Genomic DNA, 8,750 nt, shown 5'->3' with positions numbered 1-8,750 from the left:
CCCTCTCTCTCCTCCTGGCCGCTCTGAAGCTGCAGCGGCCGGGAGGAGAGAGTGGGAGCGCTGACAGGTGTGATCAGAACCGCCGCGGCCAGTCGCATTTTTCCGTCCCCCCCTGCTGGCGCCGACCTGCCTATATGGTAGCGCCGGGCCCTGCATCTAATCAGCAGCTAACAACCGTATTTAATTATAGTAGTAGTAATAATAATAATGAGAAGAAGAAGAATAATTATCAAGGTAATAATAAGAATAATTGTGTTACATCTAATCAGCAGCTAACAACTGTATTTAATAATAAAAAATAACTAATAAAAATAATCATTATCATGGTAATAATAAAAAAAATAAGTGTTACAACTAGCCAGAAGCTAAATAATAATACCAATTAATATCACTATTAATGATATTACCAATTAAAATTACTATTATTATTACATACCACTATAAATTTAAAACTGAGCCGCTTCAGTACAATTATGTGAAAGTTCAAATTAAAATGAAAACAGAATAGTAAACATCTATGGCAACTTCAATTGCATTTTTCCACCATGTTCAACAGGTAGAATTTTTTGATCCTACCTCCTTGCGTTTCAATTGAAATCACTATTATGTACTTTTATGTGTACTTTACCATGGCATTCTTTTGTAAAAGTTGATATATTGGTGGATAAACAAAACCTGCTCTTGTTCTCTTCACTGTGTGCTCTGCGGTGACAGGATCACCATATTTGTGTTTCTCACATTGCACTATACCCATAATCCTGTGCACTGTTTAAATGGTGTCATTGGTTCCTAATAAATCAATGGGCTTTATTCCCTTCACTTTAAACTCAGTGAACAAAATGGCCGATGTTATGACTTGTAAATGACTATTTCCCTGAAACCGTGGTGAACACTTTATTGATGACTATTGCCCTGAAACCGAGGTGAACACTTTATTGATGACTATTGCCCTGAAACCGAGGTGAACACTTTATTGATGACTATTGCCCTGAAACCGAGGTGAACACTTTATTGATGACTATTGCCCTGAAACCGAGGTGAACCCTTTTTTTTGAGGCTGTGTAGCAATTCCGGCAGACATGTGAGGTTTGTGTCCTTACCCTCGTGCCGTCATCACTTCTAATTTTAGTGATGGACATCTTGGCATGAGCAGGAAATTAGGAAGCAAATTTTAATGCAAGCTGCTGAATTATCACTGAGCTATTGTTGGATACGCATCTGGCAAAGCAAGCCCCCGGCTCTTCCCTGGCATCAGCTGCCCTCCTCGGGTTTTATTGTGGTCTTTCCAGGGGATTTTCATTACGATCATCATCTATCTGCTTCATTGCTTGCCTTGCTCTGAAAACCTACATTGTGCCTCTGAGTTAGCAATGGTATTTTATTGTGGTGGAGAGATGGTAATAATGGGAATAGTCTGTGAAAGCTGGAGGATACAAGGAAAATGGGATTGTTACCCTGGAGTGCAGGACATGAATTTAAGCTATCCCCATAGTTCTCGTTAGGGTCACGGGGGGACATATACTAGCGTCCTCCCGTGACCCAAAGCTCATTATATCTACAGCTACAGCTCGCGGTATACTAAGACTGCCGCAACCGGGTCGAATCCCGACATTACTGCCGATCCACCCAGCTGTGTGAGTGACAGCTGGCTCTGCCTATCTAGAGGCAGAGCCAGCTGTGGGTGCGGGGGGGGGGGGGGGGGGGGGGGAATCGCTGCAGGGGGCCGTGACTGACAGTCACCTCTCTCTGCAGGGAGATGATCTAGAAGTGAGTGAGCGAGGGTATGCGTTTGCTCACTTCCCGATCTATTGAACCGGCGTGTGACAGTTTCATTGTCACACGTCGGCTCGAACTATGAGGATGAGGGATTTCTACTCACCTCATAGTTCTCCTTTAAGTGTATTTTCACCTCTGCAGTTAGATTTGAGTATCCCCCACAATGTGTTTCGGTTTTCCCATTCACACAGCATATATAAAAATAAATTTAATACAGTTTTTATTACATTTCTGGTTGTTTCTTTGAAGAAGGATTATACGTAGGACTCTACGGGAGCTTCGGTTGCTTTGGAAAGATGTGGAGATAAGTGACAGGTTGAAAGACAGTGTATTAATATACAGTGACTTGAGATCTTAAGTGATATTAAAGTCAAAACGTTTTTTAAGCTATTTCAAATGCTGATTAAAATCACTTACAGTGGATGCTGCTCATTGATGTTTAAAAGATTTAGTGTCCTGCAGAATCAGCTGGTCTCCTAAACACTGGCCCTATTTCCTGTTTTAGGGTGGCTCCTTTCCCTTGAAGGGTCTTGTGGAGTCACCCTTGTGTGTGCTATTAAGCTATTCACTCTCTGTTTTGCCTGAGGAAGGGACTTTGTTTTTCCGAAACATCACCTTTGATGATGTGAGACCATAGAAGTCAATAACTATTCTACATGCTGGAGTGCTTGTGACTTTTTTTGTATTTTGGACTATTAAGCGGAATGTGTCTCCACAAACACACAGGCAAAGCAAGTCAATTATCTCCCCTGATCCCTTTTCCCTGCTTCTTCCTCCTCCAAGCTAGTAGGTCAGGGGTGGGCAACTTCAGCCCTCCAGCTGTTGTGGAACTATGAGTCCCATGAGGCATTGCAAGACTGAGAGGTACGGGCATGACTACCAGAGGCAGAGACATATTGGGATTTGTAGTTAAAGCATTGCTGGGGCTGCCCACCCCTGTAGTAGATGGGACATCTGCTGGTGACTGTGCTTCCTCTTGTGATCTTGTACTGGGCAGAAAGTTGACAGAGTTGGAGCCACCTGTCTGAAACATGGTGACTGTAAGTGCTTTGGCGAAAATTTGAAGACATACTAAGACAGCACTTAAAACTATTTAAACCCTTTATTAGCACAGACAGTCCTGCAGCACATCTAATTAACAACTGATAGTAAAATCTGTCAGCACAGTACAGACAGGGTTAATTATGGCAAACACATCTCCCCTGCCCCCTCATAAACAATACATAAAAAGGGGGAAGTAAGTAGGATTTTCAGTCCTGGATTGAAGAGCATTTAAATGATAAGCAAAAAAAATTTAAATATTTTTGAAGTTATGCTATAGGACTGGGCACAAAACAAATATAAAATAGATGTTCTCCCAATTTGGCTGCAAAGAAGGAAATGCGCTTGAAGTGTTGGTCTGTTAAATATATGAAAGTGTTTTGTTATATCTGTTCGATTAGTGGGAAAAAAAACCCCAAAAACTTGTTGATCCTGACCGATGTTCAGCAAGCGCCTAACTACCTGTGCTCAAGCAATGCAATCAATCCTGCCCTGTTCCCTTCTGTGAACTACAAAACATATCCTTCCTATTTTATGAGGAGAAGGGGGTTGTTCTCTAATCCTAACACACTTCCTGTGCTAGGTTGACAATGCTGCTCCTAAGTAGATAATCATTCTCTCTCTCATTCTCTCTCTCATTCTCTATCTCTCTCTGGCAGGACCAAATACATTTTAGCTAGGGATGCACAGATACTTTTCGGGTACCAGTGCAGATACTTGGCATTTTCAGGAGAACTACCAGGGTTGCAGCGGTTGCAGCTGGGACCTGGCTCTGGTGCTCCACCACTGTCCTGAAATCATTAGTCTGTATTGTTTTAGAAAAACTGTCACATGACAATAAACAAAAATGTATCAGTACTCGTACTTGTAAGTACTCGGCAAGTATCAGTACTCGCAAAACTGGTATCTATCTGTGCATCCCTTTATTTATATTTATAAAAACAAAATCGTACATGAAAACAAATGTAGAAATCCCAGGAGCTCCGTGTGCTCCTTACAAATGACAGCGGCCTCCTAACTTTTGAATTTTTCTCTAGTGTAGTCTTGGAGCTCAAAAGTATCGGTACATGTATTCGTACTTGTACCAAGTACTGTACTTGGTATCTGTGCAACCCTAATTTTAGCATTGCCAAAGCATATGGGGAGGTTATATGGGATAGGGGGGGTGGGGGGTTTGCAGGTGCGACATTATTAGGGGTAAAGAATGATATGGGGGAATAGGTAAGTCCAGGGACATTATCAGGGGTAAGGGATAATATGAAGGGGAATGGGGGTGAGTCCATGTTCTCTCTCTATCTCTCTCTATCGAGTCTATAGAGCAAAATGAGCTGCCACAAAAGAAGCTCATGCACTATTTTAAGGGCATATTGTTGCATGCGATTCATTGCGTTTGCATGAATGGCCCCCATTGGAATACATGGGATTTTGATTTGCATGCGTTTCAGCTGGGAAACGCCCTGGTGTGAACGGGGCCTTATTCCAACCTACATTTTGGTGCTTCTGTATGCCACTCCATATACAGTATAAGGAGGCTTCAGATGACCTTTGATCAGAACATGATTATCAAGGGGCTTCTATAGGTAATACATATGTCCTGATTCGTCAAGCTGCAAGAGCATTTGAGGCATGCAAACATTTATGTACAATAGCCTTGGCTGAGAGGCCACAAGAGCACGCTTCAAGCGCACTTTATGGTTCCTGAAGTGCTTATTGGATTTGAATGAATCAGGGATCGTGGGGCGCACAGAATCCTTCATTTTCCTTTGTGAGCGCAGTGGGTACAGGCACTTCCTGCCTTAAGTGTAGCCGCACCCACCATTTTTCTTCTGTCCATGCCTGCCAAACATGAGTTGACACTTATTATCTAACCTGGATGAACTGCACTATTTTTTATGAATAAGCTCTTTTTCCACTTCTCCATCGCTCTCAGCAAAAGTAAAAAAACCCTTTTGACTGATGGGCTGATGCCAAATGATTTTTGGCTGTGAAGAAAGCAATCGTGAAGCTGCTGGAATGGTGGGAGCAAGCTGTAATCCTTTTTTATTTTTAATCAAACCACTAATGGCGAAAATTTTCTATGCCCCTTCAAACTCTGCAAAGAACTCAATGGACACAGCCTCCTACTGCGTGGCACCAAGTAACATCCTGCTATTCATCTTCGGCAGTAGACTGGCCTACTTGCTAAGTCCCTATGGTTGCCAGTGTCTTGAAAACAGCTGTTAATCTGAGCCATAGAAAATTTAGGTTGATGTGTTCTTAGGTTCTCAATTGGATACTTAAAGTTCCCAGTGAGGGAGTTGTTTTTGTAGCAGCAGGTGTCAGGGCTGTTGTCCTTATTCCTGCTTCACTTATGACCCAGAGCAACCATCCAAGTGTATGGGCATCTGAGAGGCACATTCTCAAGTAGTGAAGGAATTATGAGGATGACCACTCTGGAGCCAAGCAAGTCTGTAACTAAAGTTCCGATATTCCCATGCTGATCCATTCTTTTATATACACCATTGCTCTTGGCACCATGTTATTAAACAATGTCTAAATCATCCAATAACCTTTTATATCTCTCGGATGCACCTTTTGGCAAGGTTTTGTTGTATATTTTAACATGTCTTCTAAGTCTCAATAGTTGGGGGTTTTAATAAGAATGTATGACGGATAATGCTGCTAAAGGTGTGAGGTTCAACTTATTATTATTATACAGGATTTATATAGTGCCAACAGTTTGTGCAGCACTTTACAATATAAGGAAGACATTACAATTATAATACAAGTCAAGACAAGATGGTAAGGAGGGCCCTGCCCGTGAGAGCTTACAATCTAATTTGAGTGCTTAAAGTGACATTAAACCCTCAGATTTTTTAACATAAACCAATACTGTAATGTGTGCCTTACTGTAATCCATGGTTGTTTCCCTTCTCTTTGCTGCTCTTCCTTTTAAATCCTCATGTCTTCTCATGCTTGGGTAGAACTTCCCTTTTCAGCTCAGGGCCTCTTCCTGTAGTGCTGGCTCAGGTTACAAGCCTATACAAAACGGATACACAGACACCGTGTATCCATTCCTGAGACAAGGCAGTCTGCTGCAAAACAGAAGTTCTGCAGAGCATGAGAAGACATGAGGATTTAAAAGGAAGAGCAGCAAAGAGAAGGGAAACAACCATGGATTACAGTAAGGCACACATTACAGTATTGGTTTATGTTAAAAAATCTGAGGGTTTAATGTCACTTTAAGCTTATAGTCCACACAGGCAAGGTTTTAATTTAATTTGTAATCGCTAATCTAAACACTTTTTATTTAGTGGACCTTTACTATTCCTAAGTGTATACATAGACCAGCTCAGTAGATTTTAAAGCTTTTAAATGCCTGCTTAAGTCTGCAAAATGCGTGTTAAAGCTAGAATCAGCAGTCCCATTAAAGCAGACTTTGCAGTAGCTTTACATGTCTGAATATAAAAAATTCCGGACATAAATCAATATATAGCAACAGTATATTTTTTTAAACAGCTTTATCATTATTATCAAATCTCAAGACCAATTAATTTGCCTAAGCTAAGATATTGTCATCACTGTGCTACAGGCAGGAGAAAGCATTTCCTCTCCTTTCCCCGTGATCAGACTGCAACATTATTACTTTGTATCAATACACAAGATACGAGGGTAAGGGCCCATTCATACCACATCCAGATCATCTCCAGACCAAATTGTTTCCGGAACCAAAATGTATCCTAATGTATCCCTATGCTATTTCTGGCCTCTGTTCACACCAGCGCAGTCCGTTCCAGACCAGACCAGACAAATACTGCTTGTATCATTTTGTCTGGTCTGGAGTGCACTGGAACTGCAGGCAGGTTCACACCATTTTATGGACCAGATCTGGACCAGAAAATGGTGTGAACCTATTCTAAAACCAGTGGCTGATCTGTATCAGATGGGCAAGACCTGCACAGACACCAGGATTTACATGATTGTGTCGTCTTTAAGCAATCATCTCAGTCGAGGAAATAGATGCTGACTCTGGATGGAGCCTGAATAAAAATGGTGGCATCATTCTGGAGATAAAAGCAGATTAAAACATTGTTGAGGGCAGAGGGTGGGGTTACTGGAGTATCTGTGAGAGGCAATACATATCTGGAAGTGTTAGGCTTGCCATAGACTGTTGAAATTCGGGTCGAATTCTACTGAATCGCCCAACATTTGAGCTGTGGGTGTCCCTGCAAGCACCACCTGGCTTGACAAAATTTGATTTAAAAATTGAATGAGCCGGGTGGAAATTGCCAAGAACAAATCGAGCCATGTATGGCTAGCTTTACACTTGTACGTTAACTAGCATGCATGCAACTCAACTTTAAGATCTTTAGAGACTCAGGGTGAAGCTGAAGGGTTCTTAAGCTGGCCATACACTGCTTGAATTTTGAGTCCTGCAGAAATGTGAGCATTGTGTTGCCTCCTTGGCACCCCTTAGTTCGACAAAAGTTTATTTTTATAGAGCCAGTCTGAAAATTCTTGGCCGAACAGTGACTGAGCTGCACTCGCTGTGTGGATATTCTGACAGCAGCACAGCCACCATTGGCAGTATGCAATAGCCCAGCAGGGCTGTTAAGTGTGATTGGGGGAATTGAGTGTTTTTATTTTCTTGTTCAGCCCCACTAAAGAATGGCCAGCTTTGGAGGGCTGCAAAAGTTGCTTTGTGCTCCACCATTGCTTTGTAAATGCTGCTTGATGCCCTTCAGAGTAACATTTCCAAGATCAAAAAAATGCTTGCATGTACATAGCCTACAAGCTGAAAGAAAACCATCAAAGATTCAGCCCGCAAGATCCTACCTATAATTGAAATATCCTTTCTAAGTAAACAGACCCTTTAAATCGATCATCTCTCCCTCAATGTTAGCCACAGACTTTTGCGGCTTATAGCCCTGCAGACGGCACATTTGGAGCCTTATATAAAAATATATCTCTGCGGTTGATTTTCCCAGCCAATCCAAAAATAGAGCAAATTTGATTTCTTTCCAAATAAGGAAGTTTGTATTGATTGCAGGATAAGGCACAGGCTGTAGCCCCCCTCTCTCTGGATACACTTTTGTCTGAATCAATCTCTGCTCCAGCTTCCATCTCTCGGGTCTCGGGCCTGGTTGCCTGGTTACCAGAGTTTCCTCAAGGCAGCTTCTGAATAGCGAACGTTTGCAACTTTGTCATGTCTGCAGACAGCTCTCTCTACTTCGGCATGCGGCTCCTCTGCAGAACAATCGTTTGACAATGAGCAGCTGCAGTATACAAGCCTTATTATCGCTCTCGCTATTGTGCGTGGCTAATGCTTGCTTATAAAGATTCATTTTGGGGTTTGGGTGGCTAAAAGGACTTTGTAAATGTATATTTGTGTAAAAGTAAATTATTAGACTTTTTCCCATACATTACGTGTTTGTGAAATTTTGCTGGTTTGTTTATCTTAAGCATTACATAGACTCAGGTGACCTTATGCTTCAATAGCGTGAGACAAGTCCATTGGGAATGCTATAGAATGGACAGTAGACATTCTGTAGCTGTTCTTTTGCCTATTTCATAGCACTCTGGGCAGCCACCATTTTATCCAAGAGCTCTTTGTGTTTCTTGAAACCCCACCATCACCGTCACCATTGACATCAATGTAAATCCAGAAATATGAGGCAGGAGTTGGCAGGATGTGCCTCTAATGTAAAACTCTAGATAGGCTCCTGTGAGGCTCTAAGAACAGAGGGTACCTAGGCACTGCCACTGCCAATGCTAAATGTTCCTTTTTTATTTAATTTTTACTGTTTTCTTTATCAAAATGCGTTTACGAACCACATGCAGACTGCACAGTAGAAGATTTGTTGCCACAGTCTCAGCAGTTCAGGATGCTGCTGATCCCCATGTTGTCTCTGGGAATGGGGGGGGGGGGGGGCAAGGGGGAAAAAATATAACAC

The 8,750-nt window shown here is 42.0% G+C and overlaps 1 protein-coding gene across 1 annotated transcript in view; it reads left to right on the top strand.

Annotated features, from left to right (window-relative positions):
- MAGI1 (membrane associated guanylate kinase, WW and PDZ domain containing 1) overlaps positions 1-8,750 on the top strand; it is a 432,678-nt gene that overhangs the window by 293,921 nt on the left and 130,007 nt on the right. The gene's annotated exons all lie outside the window — the stretch shown is intronic.

Source organism: Nanorana parkeri, unplaced genomic scaffold (genome assembly GCF_000935625.1).
Source record: "Nanorana parkeri isolate BGI_ZX_2015 unplaced genomic scaffold, ASM93562v1 scaffold9, whole genome shotgun sequence".
Lineage (NCBI taxonomy): Eukaryota > Metazoa > Chordata > Amphibia > Anura > Dicroglossidae > Nanorana > Nanorana parkeri.
The sequence above is the reverse complement of the archived record's forward strand: the minus strand, read 5'-3'. Positions and strand labels throughout refer to the sequence as shown.